We start from the raw sequence: 10,693 nt of genomic DNA, 5'->3' as shown, positions 1-10,693 counted from the left end.
ATAACGGATGGCTTGGGGAGATTCAGAGCTCCCTCCTTTCCTCCAAAGCACTGACTTTTAGAGGTCCAATTCCTCCATGAAATAAGATTGCATTGAATCTCATTATCTTGATCAGACCCATCCCAAGTTTTCAAGGAATCTAGGGTGGGGAAGCTTATTTTGTTCTACTCAAGCTTGGGTGGAAACAGATCTTTTTGTCTAGATAGGAAGGTCTCTCCAGCCTGGGAGGGGTCATCCAGCCCACCCATTGAAAAGGGTATACACTTGGGAAGTTAGGTGACACAGTGGATAAAGCACTGGCCCTGAATTCTGGAGGACCTGAGTTCATATCTGGCCTTAAACACTTGATGCTTACTAGCTGTGTGACTTTAGGCAAGTCACTTAACCCTCACTGCCCTGCAAAAGGGTATACACTCTTTGAATTGATAGCCCAAGGCTGGGGGTGGTCTGGTATAGCCCTTCATTTCATTTTCAAAGGGTCAGTCCACACCATTCTTTTCTTTCTTTCTTTTTTTGTGGGGCAGTGAGGGTTAAGTGACTTGCCCAGGGTCACACAGCTAGTAAGTATCAAGTATCTGAGCTCAAATTTGAACTCAGGTCCTCCTGACTCCAAGGCCAGTGCTCTATCCACTGTGCCACCTAGCTGCCCCCAGTCCTTCATTTTAATATAGCACACCTCCAAATTACATTAACTAATTAGATTTTATTGCTATTTGATGAACCACCTATTGTTTCAAGGATATATAAGCTGTGAGCCACACCACCATGACTGTCTTTGGTCTGAGAGAGATTTCCATGACCATCCTTTTATTAATAACCTGCTATCCTTATTAATAAAATGATTAAATACCCAGAAACTATGTCTCTCAAATTTTTAATCATCACAACCCAGACCATAAATTCAGTCATAATATGAAGCAAATAACATCCCATATGCATCTATTTTAATAATGAAAGCTTACATATAGAACATTTCATCTGTCTCCAACACCAGTGTTGAGTGGGGATCTACTATATTAATCTACTTAGACTTGTAACGATTGGAATGACGCCACCTGCTGGAAACTTACTGTAGAAAAGCTCCCCATGAAGTGAAGGTCTTTGAGGGCAAGACCAGGAGTCTTTTCTTTGGCGTCAAGAAGTGACGTCTGCTTGTGGGAGGAAGAAGTGGGGAGCCTGGCGCTCTGACTGGGGCTTTTTTTTCCTGGGGACGCTGGTGGAGAAGGGAGCTAGAAATGCGCTCTCCCTTTAATAGATAGGAATCTAGGCCTTTTCTTCTCTCTTTACCAAATTCTTAATCTCCTTAATAAATGCTTAAAAGTCTAACTCTTGCTAGAGCTTATAATTTATTGGCAATCACTCATTAGATATTTTAGACAGTTTAGCTAGAATTTTAGCCTTAACAGACTACTATTTTGTTTAGATAGCTATAGTTAGCCAGAAATCACTATTAATTCCCTTGAACCATATTCTTTTCCTCAAAAAAAAAAAACAAAACATCTCTGAGACCCTCACTTTTACATTCATGCAGAGACTGAAACAAAATTATCTGAAGACAATAGTGAGGTTCAAATTCTATCACTCATGTTTGGACATAGCTGCTAAAACACAGTCATATATCAAATGGTTGTTAATTATTTCCCAAAACACAGCTGGAAAGAATGTCCACAAATAAAGTCATAGTATTGATTCATGAGCAGACTGTGGGTGAGTATCATGTAGGAGGCAAGGTCCCCAAAGAAGAATTGATATTCTGAATGAAAAGTAGCCACAAGAGGCCAATGAAGTAGAGAAAAGGGCAGTGTGAATTTTGCAATAATTTGTCTCCTCCCCACTCACAGAGATGGGGACTACTCCACTTAGATGCTGCTAAAGGAATCTCTTACTATAAGTACTCGTTAAGAAGGAAAAACACAAAGGAAATAACATGACAAATAGTCCAAACCAAAAGGTAGATACATTTGAGCAATTAGAAGGGATTATCCAAGAATAAAGGGTTTCTAGGGAGAAAAGAAATGTAGCCAGTTAGAACTCTAATGTCTGGAGTCTGAGAAAAAGTTAATAAGACAGAAGGCTAGGATTGGTTTTGATGATCTTAATAGAAGAAAATAAAGGGGGGAAAGAATACATTAGAGAAGAGATGGGTGATTCACTGACTCATAATTTGAGTGCATAAGCAGAAGATTTTTTTAATGGAAGAAGAGGTGAAAGGAGCAGGTATCATATAAATCTTATTTTCATCTGAACTGGTCAGTTCAGATACAAACACACATGAAAGAGTCTCAACAGGGAAACAGAAGGGAAGTGGGGAAGAGGAGAGAGATAGTAGACTCAAGGAGGAATTAATCATAAGCAAAACAATATCTATCCTCAGAAGGTAGATTGTGAAGATAGTTTAAAAGGAAGTAAAGAAAGGGTAAAAACCTGATTGGTGTCTGGGTGAGGGGAAAAGAAGAGGGACAGTGGAATGGGAACAGATTGTATCAAGCATAGATCACTAATGTTGAGTACACTGCTGCTCTCTCACAGCCCTATTCCTTCTAAAGAAGGGCCCTGGGGGCAAAGAGAATAAAAAAATAGACCAGCAAAATTGAAGGCTGTAAAGGGCAAAGATAAGATGAGATGTAAAGGTGAGGCCCTTTCGGATATACCTGAAGTATTCCACAACTTATAGGGAATCTGATGTACCATAAACTCAAATGTCTAAAACTGAACTTATTATCTTTCTCTCTGATCCCTCCCATCTACCAGACTTCCCAGTTTCAATATCAACATTTTTCCTGGACTCCTCACTCACGCTCACCACACAGACTGGGTCAGTATCTTTTCCTTAACCACCCATTTACATAGCAGAGGTGAAAATTGGGGCATTGTACTAGATGGTCATAACAAATTAAGATCAGGGGGCTCACCAAGGGAACCCAGCTCTGAACCAAGAAGAATATTCAAAAGGAGTAGGTTATACTTCTTCCACCTCCTACCTGTAAGGTAACAAAGCTCCTGAGAGAGCAGAACTAGAGTAGCTTCTGTTGTGCCCCTTCTAAAAGAGTAATACCACAGCAAAAAAAAAGGCACAGCAAAACTCAGCCAAGCTTGAACCTAGAAGTGATGGAGACAAAGAATAAGTCCGAGGAATCCAGAAAATTAGTCTGTTTAGAGGAGACATCATTTCCTGAAGTACCAACCCCAAAGTCAAGTGACCTGACCAGCCCAGCCTGGCAGTGGAAGAACCCATAAAGCAGAGATACTCCACCCTCTGAAGAACCAGCCTAGCAGAGGCCAGCTCACATAGCATAATGAACATGGTGAGGCTTCATCAAAGAGAAAAAGGATCTCTGACATTCCAGTTGTGAGTTGCCGCAGCCATAAGAACTCCCTACCCTCATGCCTCAAGTTTATACTTTACCACCTCCATGGATTCCTAGTGTAACTGTGAGAAGATGCACCCCGGGGATCTGGGGGAGAAATGTTTGTTAACAACTGTTCTTGTTCTTTCGCTTGGATGTGTGCCTCTACGGAGAGCTGATTGAGTCTACTGTATGATCATTACTAGGAAGCACAAAGGCATTGGGAGTGGGGGAGAAGATTCATGAGCTACCATGTTAGAAGTATTGTTACCCACAGAACCCAAGCATTAGGAGTTCCTCTAGGGACCCAGCCTGCCAATGTGACTGCAAGTTTGCCCAAAAGAGGTGCAACATAGTAATAGCATTTGAGTATCAGTAAAATGCTAAGAGTTTAGATACCCTGAAAGGGCATACAATAAGATCATTCACAAACCCTTGTGTCTGTCATTTATTCTTCCATTCCATTTCTAATAAAATAGTAAACAAATCCCCCACAAGGCATTAAGTAGAAATCAATCATACCTGGCTGGCCTCTTGGTGGAGAATTGTCAAAAGAACTGATGTTTATATTGTTGAAACTTCTGCTGAAAATATCTGCTTCTGTTTGAAGGTTGCAAAACATCTTTCAGTATTCAACTAAACATTATCACAAAAGTGTTGTTTTTTCATCCACATGGTCTTCTTTCTCCAGCTATGTTTGTAAACAAGTTCAAGAGTAATGGCTTCCTCCTGGAAATGTACCATGATTTGAGCTACCTAGCAATTCAGAAAATTCAGGGAAATAAACACTTACTCCTTTTGTTTCCTTCATACTTTAAAATATAGTACCTCTTCTTTTCTGTTCAGTAAAATAAAAGGTTGTCATCTTGACTCATAAATGTAAAAAAAATGAATCTTATTTATATCCTGTATTTATTATTTTTAAAATATTTTATTTTTAGGGGAGGAAGAAGGTTGTAAGAAAGGCTTTTATTAACAGGTTCAAAAGTACAAAGGCCATTTCAAGCTCCAGACATTTGTAGCCTTTATTTCTTTAGTCCTTGAAAGGGCTTTTTAAATGTTAACAGCCTGGATTGCTTTCCTACACTGATGCTTCTCAGCCTTTTTCCTTTGTAGTCATTGGGGGTGGGGGGGTGGGTAGTTTTGTGAGGACTTTTTTTCTTTGCCTCTCCCCACCTCCCTTAGCTTCTTTTTTCAAAACAAAAGCCACTGTCCAAGGCATTAACTCCTGATTCATCACAACCTGGGTAGCTATGGACTTCTAAGAGCAAATATCTTACAAAAACACAAGAACTCAGAGTAAAACAAAAATAAAAACAAAAACAAACAAGGACCCCAGGGATCATGTAGTCTAAACCGCAAACTAGGGGCCTCAAACACAACTTTTACTTGATTTTCCCATATTTGGTGAGTTAATGTTTCTGTTTTACTTTATGTGCTGATAACGTATCTAAAAAAACTAAAAAAATACTCAGGCTAAACTATCATATAGGTTTTTTTTGCTGCCTCTCTCCTCTTAGAAACAATAACACTCAATCTTTAGAAAGATTATACTTAATATAAATGGAAAGATATGTAATCACCCACACTGTTCATCTACAATATAGTTTATAAAGTATTTAGTTAGCAACAACCCATTAATATAGTTAGTACAAATATTATTACTCCCATCTGGGGAGATCAAACCTGGGATTTCCTTTGCATAAGGACTCTTAATGAGGAAATTGCATATGGGCAACTGCTCCACAACTTAAAGAGTTGCCTAGGGCACTGAGAGATTGATTACACAACCAAGTCAAAAGGAAGACTTGAAAATCCTTGTCTTTCTGATTTTGCACACACAGAAACTGAGGTAATTTGCCCTAACATGACACAGCTATTAAGTGTTGCAGTTGCTTCTAAAACCCAGGTCTTTTGACTCAGCGTTCAAAAATATACATTATTTTGAAGCTTCGAGATAAAACAAGAGAAATTATGGGAAAGTAATTGACTGCAGATAATTATCCATAGGTTCCATTTCACTTAGTGTATACAAACACAACCTAAGAGGCATAAGGAAATAAACAAGGATTAGGGTTAGCATCTTACATATATTATCTCCTCACAACCATCCTAGGATGTAGGGGCTATTATTATCCCCATATTCCAGTTGAGGAAACTGAAGCAGACAGACATTGTGACTTTCTCAGAGTCACATAGCTAATAAATGTGTGAAGCTGAATGTGGCCTCACAATATCCTGACACCTAGCCCAGAACCCTAGCCACTGTACTACCTAGCTGCCTAATGTAAAATGGGAACACAACCAGAAAACTCATTAACTTAATCCAAGAATAAAGATCTATATACATACTGGTTCTGATGTCCTAGGTTAACAGGGTTTCAATAACAACTGTTTTGGAGCAGTTCTGTATGAAGAACATTTCTCATCTCTTTCCCTTCAAAAGACAAAAAACAAGGTTATATGAAATAATAAAAAATAATAACTATGTAACTATATTTAAAATAGTGTTTAAACCTTGGTATTTGGGTAGATTGTTATGTCCACTCAGGGGAGAATGTTATTACACTTCTGCTTAGTTGTCATCAATATCATTTTAATCATCTACTACGAGGAAAGCACTGTTTCAGATACAGCCACATAGGCTATTATTTATACTTTGTTTATTCAGTCTCTTGATTGATTTTACCTCTCTGTCTGATCCTGATTTAACTGTCTCTATGAATTTTTTCTGGTCTTAGATAATAAGCAACAGTTATGTCAAAACAGAGTAAATATTTTGAAGTTCGTTTCTTCTTCAGGTATATTATCCATGTTCAGTTAAAGATGATGGTAGCTGGGACAGCTAGGTGGTGCAGTGGATAGAGCACCAGCCCTGGAGTCAGGAGGACCTGAGTTCAAATCGGGTCTCAGACACTTGACACTTACTAGCTGTGTGACCCTGGGCAAGTCACTTAACCCCAATTGCCTCAAAAAATAAATAAAATTAAAAATAAAATAAAGATGTTGGTACCTGTGAATATTACATTAGATATTAATAGTTACATTAGATATTTCCTCCTTCTGCACTACATAAGAATACACTGGGTATCTACTATGACTTGAGGAAACTTCATCTGCTCCATTATCTCAACTGACCTTTACCTGGTCTTCTGTGTGAGGTGGACAATGAGATAAAATGCTCATAGTCATATCATTTCACATTTAACAACTTAACATGCTTCTCTTTTTTTCTTGGTTGGGCTAGGCAGGTTCCAACAATTCTGTTAAACCACTGACTTTTTTTAAAAATCAACCTTTTTATTTAAAGTTTTGAATTCCAAATTTTAACCCTCCTTCCCTCTCTCCTCTCTCCTCTCCCCCCTCCCTAAGGCAGTAATCAGATATAGGTTATACTTGTACAGTTATGTAAAACATTACCAAATTAGTCATTTTGTATAAGAAAACTTGAATAAAAGAAAAAATGAAAGAAAGTGAAAAATAGCATGCTTCAGTCTGTGTTCAATCAATATTAGTTCTTTTTTTGGAGGTAGATAGTATGCTTCATCATTAGTCCTTTGGGATTTTCTTAGATCATTGTATTGCTGAGAATAGTTATATCATTCACAGTTCTTCAAACAATATTGCTGTCACCGTGCACAATGTCCTCCTGGTTCTGCTCACTTCACTAAACATCAGTTAATACAAGTCTTTTCAGGCCTATCTGAAATCATCCTCTTTGAAAACTCTGACTTAATGGCATAGCAAAGCTTTCACCTGTTGGTGACTTTAGAACTATTTAGAACACTAACAAAGAGGGGTTTTTGTGGGGTGATTTAAAAAAAAATTTTTTTAATATACAAGCATACATTCAAATCTGGCTTCAGACACTTGACACTAGCTGTGTGATCCCAGGCAAGTCACTTAACCCTCATTGTCCTGCAAAAAACCAAGTATACAAAGAGCACTGCAGTATAGGGAAGCCTGGCTGTGGGTCATGGCTCAGGCACTAACTGCCTATCCTTTGGCAAGTGATTTAACCTCTCTGAACCTCAGTTTCACCATCTGTAAAGTGTGTAAACAATACTTCAACTAGTCACCTCACCAGATTGTTGTGAAGTACTTTGTAAACCTTTACATACATACATACATACACACACACACACACACACACACACACACACACACACACACACTGCTTTTATTATCTTTCAACCAATCCTTCTAAGGCTCCTTTGTTGAATCACCATTCATGTCCCATGAGGTTTTGTCACTCTTGGTGACTTGAATTCAGTCAATTTCCCCTTCTTGACTTATTGCCTTGTTTGTAAAATGGAGTGGAGGGGAGGGGGTGGGGGAGAGTTAGACTAAGTGAGCTCTTAACGTTCCCTTCTAGGTCCTGTTCCCTTTATCTCCATGTTCTTATCAGTTTCACCTGTGTGCAGATGATTTCAAGTCTATAAACCCTAATCTCTTGCCTAAACTCAAGTCAACTGCCTGGTAAAGACCTCCACGTAAAGTCCCAGCAGCATCTCAAGCTCAATACTGTATGCTGAAAATAAAGATCATTATCTCATTCTCTAAATCTGCCCCTCCTACTGATGAAGGCAAATTTTACTGCCAGCCAAGGTCACAACCTTTGTGTCATCCTCAACTCTTCCCTCTTCCTATTCCAGGAAATTGCCAAATCTTACCAACTCTCCTTACTCCTACCATATCTCTTGCTTCTATCCCTTTCTTTCCACTCTTGCCAGCACCCTAGTTCAGGCCCTCATCACTTCTCACCTAGACTACTGTTAATTGCCTCCTAATTGTTGTCCCGGCTTCTACTCTCTCCACTTCTGCATTCCATCTTTCATACACTGCCAAAGTAATCTTCCTAAACCACAGGTCTGCCTGGTCACACATCCCTCTCCTCTGGTTCCTACCAACATAAGTACCACTTATTGCCTCTCAGAGAAAATACAAAATCCTCAACTTGGCATTTAGAGGCCTTCACAATATATTATTTCAGCCTACTTTTCCAGGTTTGTTTTACGTTATAGCCTTTGAACACATTTCCAGCTAAATAAACAAGGAAATCTTTAGATTTGGCATCCTTCTTCCATGGGAGTACACTGGATTTGGAGTTAAGGGCCTTGGTTTGAATTCTAGTCTGTGTGATCTTAGACAAATCACTTATAACCTCTTTGAGTCTCAGTTTCTTTATTTGTAAAAGAGCAAATTGGACAAGAAGACCTCTGAGCTCCCTTCATGCTCTCAGTTTAAGTGGGCCAGTCACTTAACCCTCCTTGCTCTGCAAAAAAAAAAAAAAAAAGATCTTCTGATCATAACTAAACACAGCCTATCCCCTATGAATTTCCTACTTGATTCTTGTTATTTAGAAACCCTAACTTCCTTCAAAGCTCAGCTCAGATTCTACCTTACAGGAAGCCTTTCCTGATCCCCCCCTACTTACTTGTTATTTCTTTTTCCCTCCTCAAATTATCTTGTAGTTCTTTATTTGTGAATATGGCATAGTAAAATGTAAATTCCATGAGAATTTACTATTTTTCATTTTTGTCTTGTCCCAGTTTCCTCATCTATAAAATGGGGAAAATAAGGATCTCTACTTCATAGGGCTACATGGATGATCAAAAGAGATGATATGCATTCGGCTTTGCAAACCTTAAAATGCTGTATGTTGGTTATTATTGTTGTTGTTCAATTGTTCAGTCGTGTCCAACTCTTCAGTACATCAGTCCCTTCTATCCTCTACTATCTCTCAAAGTCTGTCCAAGTTCATGTTCATTGTTTCTATGATACCATCTACCCATGTCATCCTTTGCCAATGGATTTGGATGATGATAACCAATCAGCTTGAAGCAGTGTGTAAGGACCTCCTATGCTCTGGACCTATAAAAAGCTTCCACACTCAGTTTGAAGGCAATTCTGGTTGAAGCAGGCTCATGTCGGAGGACTTGAGGAAGAACCAGACCAGGCTGGAACTCTAGGCTAGATAGGCCTTTTCTTAATTCCATGTGTTTTCCTTTTTACTACTACCTAGTATGCTTTAATAAATGCTTAATGCGCAAAGGCTGGTGCTAAAGCTTCTAATTTACATCTTAAACATCACACAGCTGAACAAGGGTATGCAAATGCTATTATTATTTGTATCCCCAGCAGGTAGTAAGGACTTAACTCTTGTAGACTATTAGCTAGGCAATCAAGTGGCAGCAGGATAGACTTGCTCCAAATTCTACCTCTAGCTATATGACTGGACAAGTCACTTAACCTTCCTGTGCCTCAGTTTCTTCACTTGTAAAATGGGAATAGTAATAGCACCAACCTTTCAGGGCTGGGATGAGGTTGAAATTACTTAATAAACGTAGATCAGTTTGCAAACTGTAAAGAGGTCTGTAGGGGCAGCTAGGTGTCAAAGTGGATAGAGCACCGGCCCTGGAATCAGGAGGACCTGAGTTCAAATTCAGTCTGACACTTGACACTTACTAGCTGTGTGACCCTGAGCAAGTCACTTAACCCCAATTGCCCCCCCCCCCACACAAAAAGGTATATATAGGATATTCCAAAAATCTACTAAAAAAACAAAAGCTAAAACTGCCAGACTTTTAGTTATTGTTTGACTTAATACTGGTTTCTTCTATTCTTTGCAACTTATGTTATCCACATTTTGTTCGTCCATTAGCCTTCGAGGGCAGAGATGTCTTTTGCCTTGATATCCCCAGGTCTAAGCAAGCACAGAGCCTGGCACACAGCAGGCCCATAATAAATGCTTATCGACTGTTTCCTCTTCTGTAAAATAGGGATATGTATGGGGTTGGCCCAGGAGGCCTCACTGATCGATGAAAGACCAAAGACTAAGCCTAGGATCTTAGGCTGGCGTCCGACTCCAGCGGCCTTTGTTGCTCTGTCCCACCCCCACCTGCCTGGCAGCTGGAAGTCCCCTCCCCCACCCTACCCCCAGCAGGTACTCGGGGCGGCGCCCGAGTAACTACACGGATACATAGAAAAAAAGGCACTGAGCCAGGAAAGCCTCTGGAAGGGCCTTTTAGGACAATGCCCTCCGAAGAAACCACCTCGAGGAACGACGCAAATCCCCGCCCGCAAAAGCTCTGGAGGTCAGAAGCCATATTCTTTTTTCTTTTAAGGTTTTGTCCGGGCCCTGGAGGATGATCATGTCACTGAATTTAAAACCCATGGGGTTTATAACGACAGCAGCCACGGATAGACCACTCTGCCTCATAGGAAGCGCTAAGGGACCGCCTCACATCCGCGGCAAAAACCTTCAAGACCGCGGTCTCGGGCACAGGCTCGAGAATGGCCGAAGCAATCGGAGCTTCCGAGGGCACTCCCGCCACTCAGCGCGA

This window comes from Dromiciops gliroides, chromosome 6 (genome assembly GCF_019393635.1).
Source record: "Dromiciops gliroides isolate mDroGli1 chromosome 6, mDroGli1.pri, whole genome shotgun sequence".
NCBI lineage: Eukaryota > Metazoa > Chordata > Mammalia > Microbiotheria > Microbiotheriidae > Dromiciops > Dromiciops gliroides.
The sequence above is the reverse complement of the archived record's forward strand: the minus strand, read 5'-3'. Positions refer to the sequence as shown.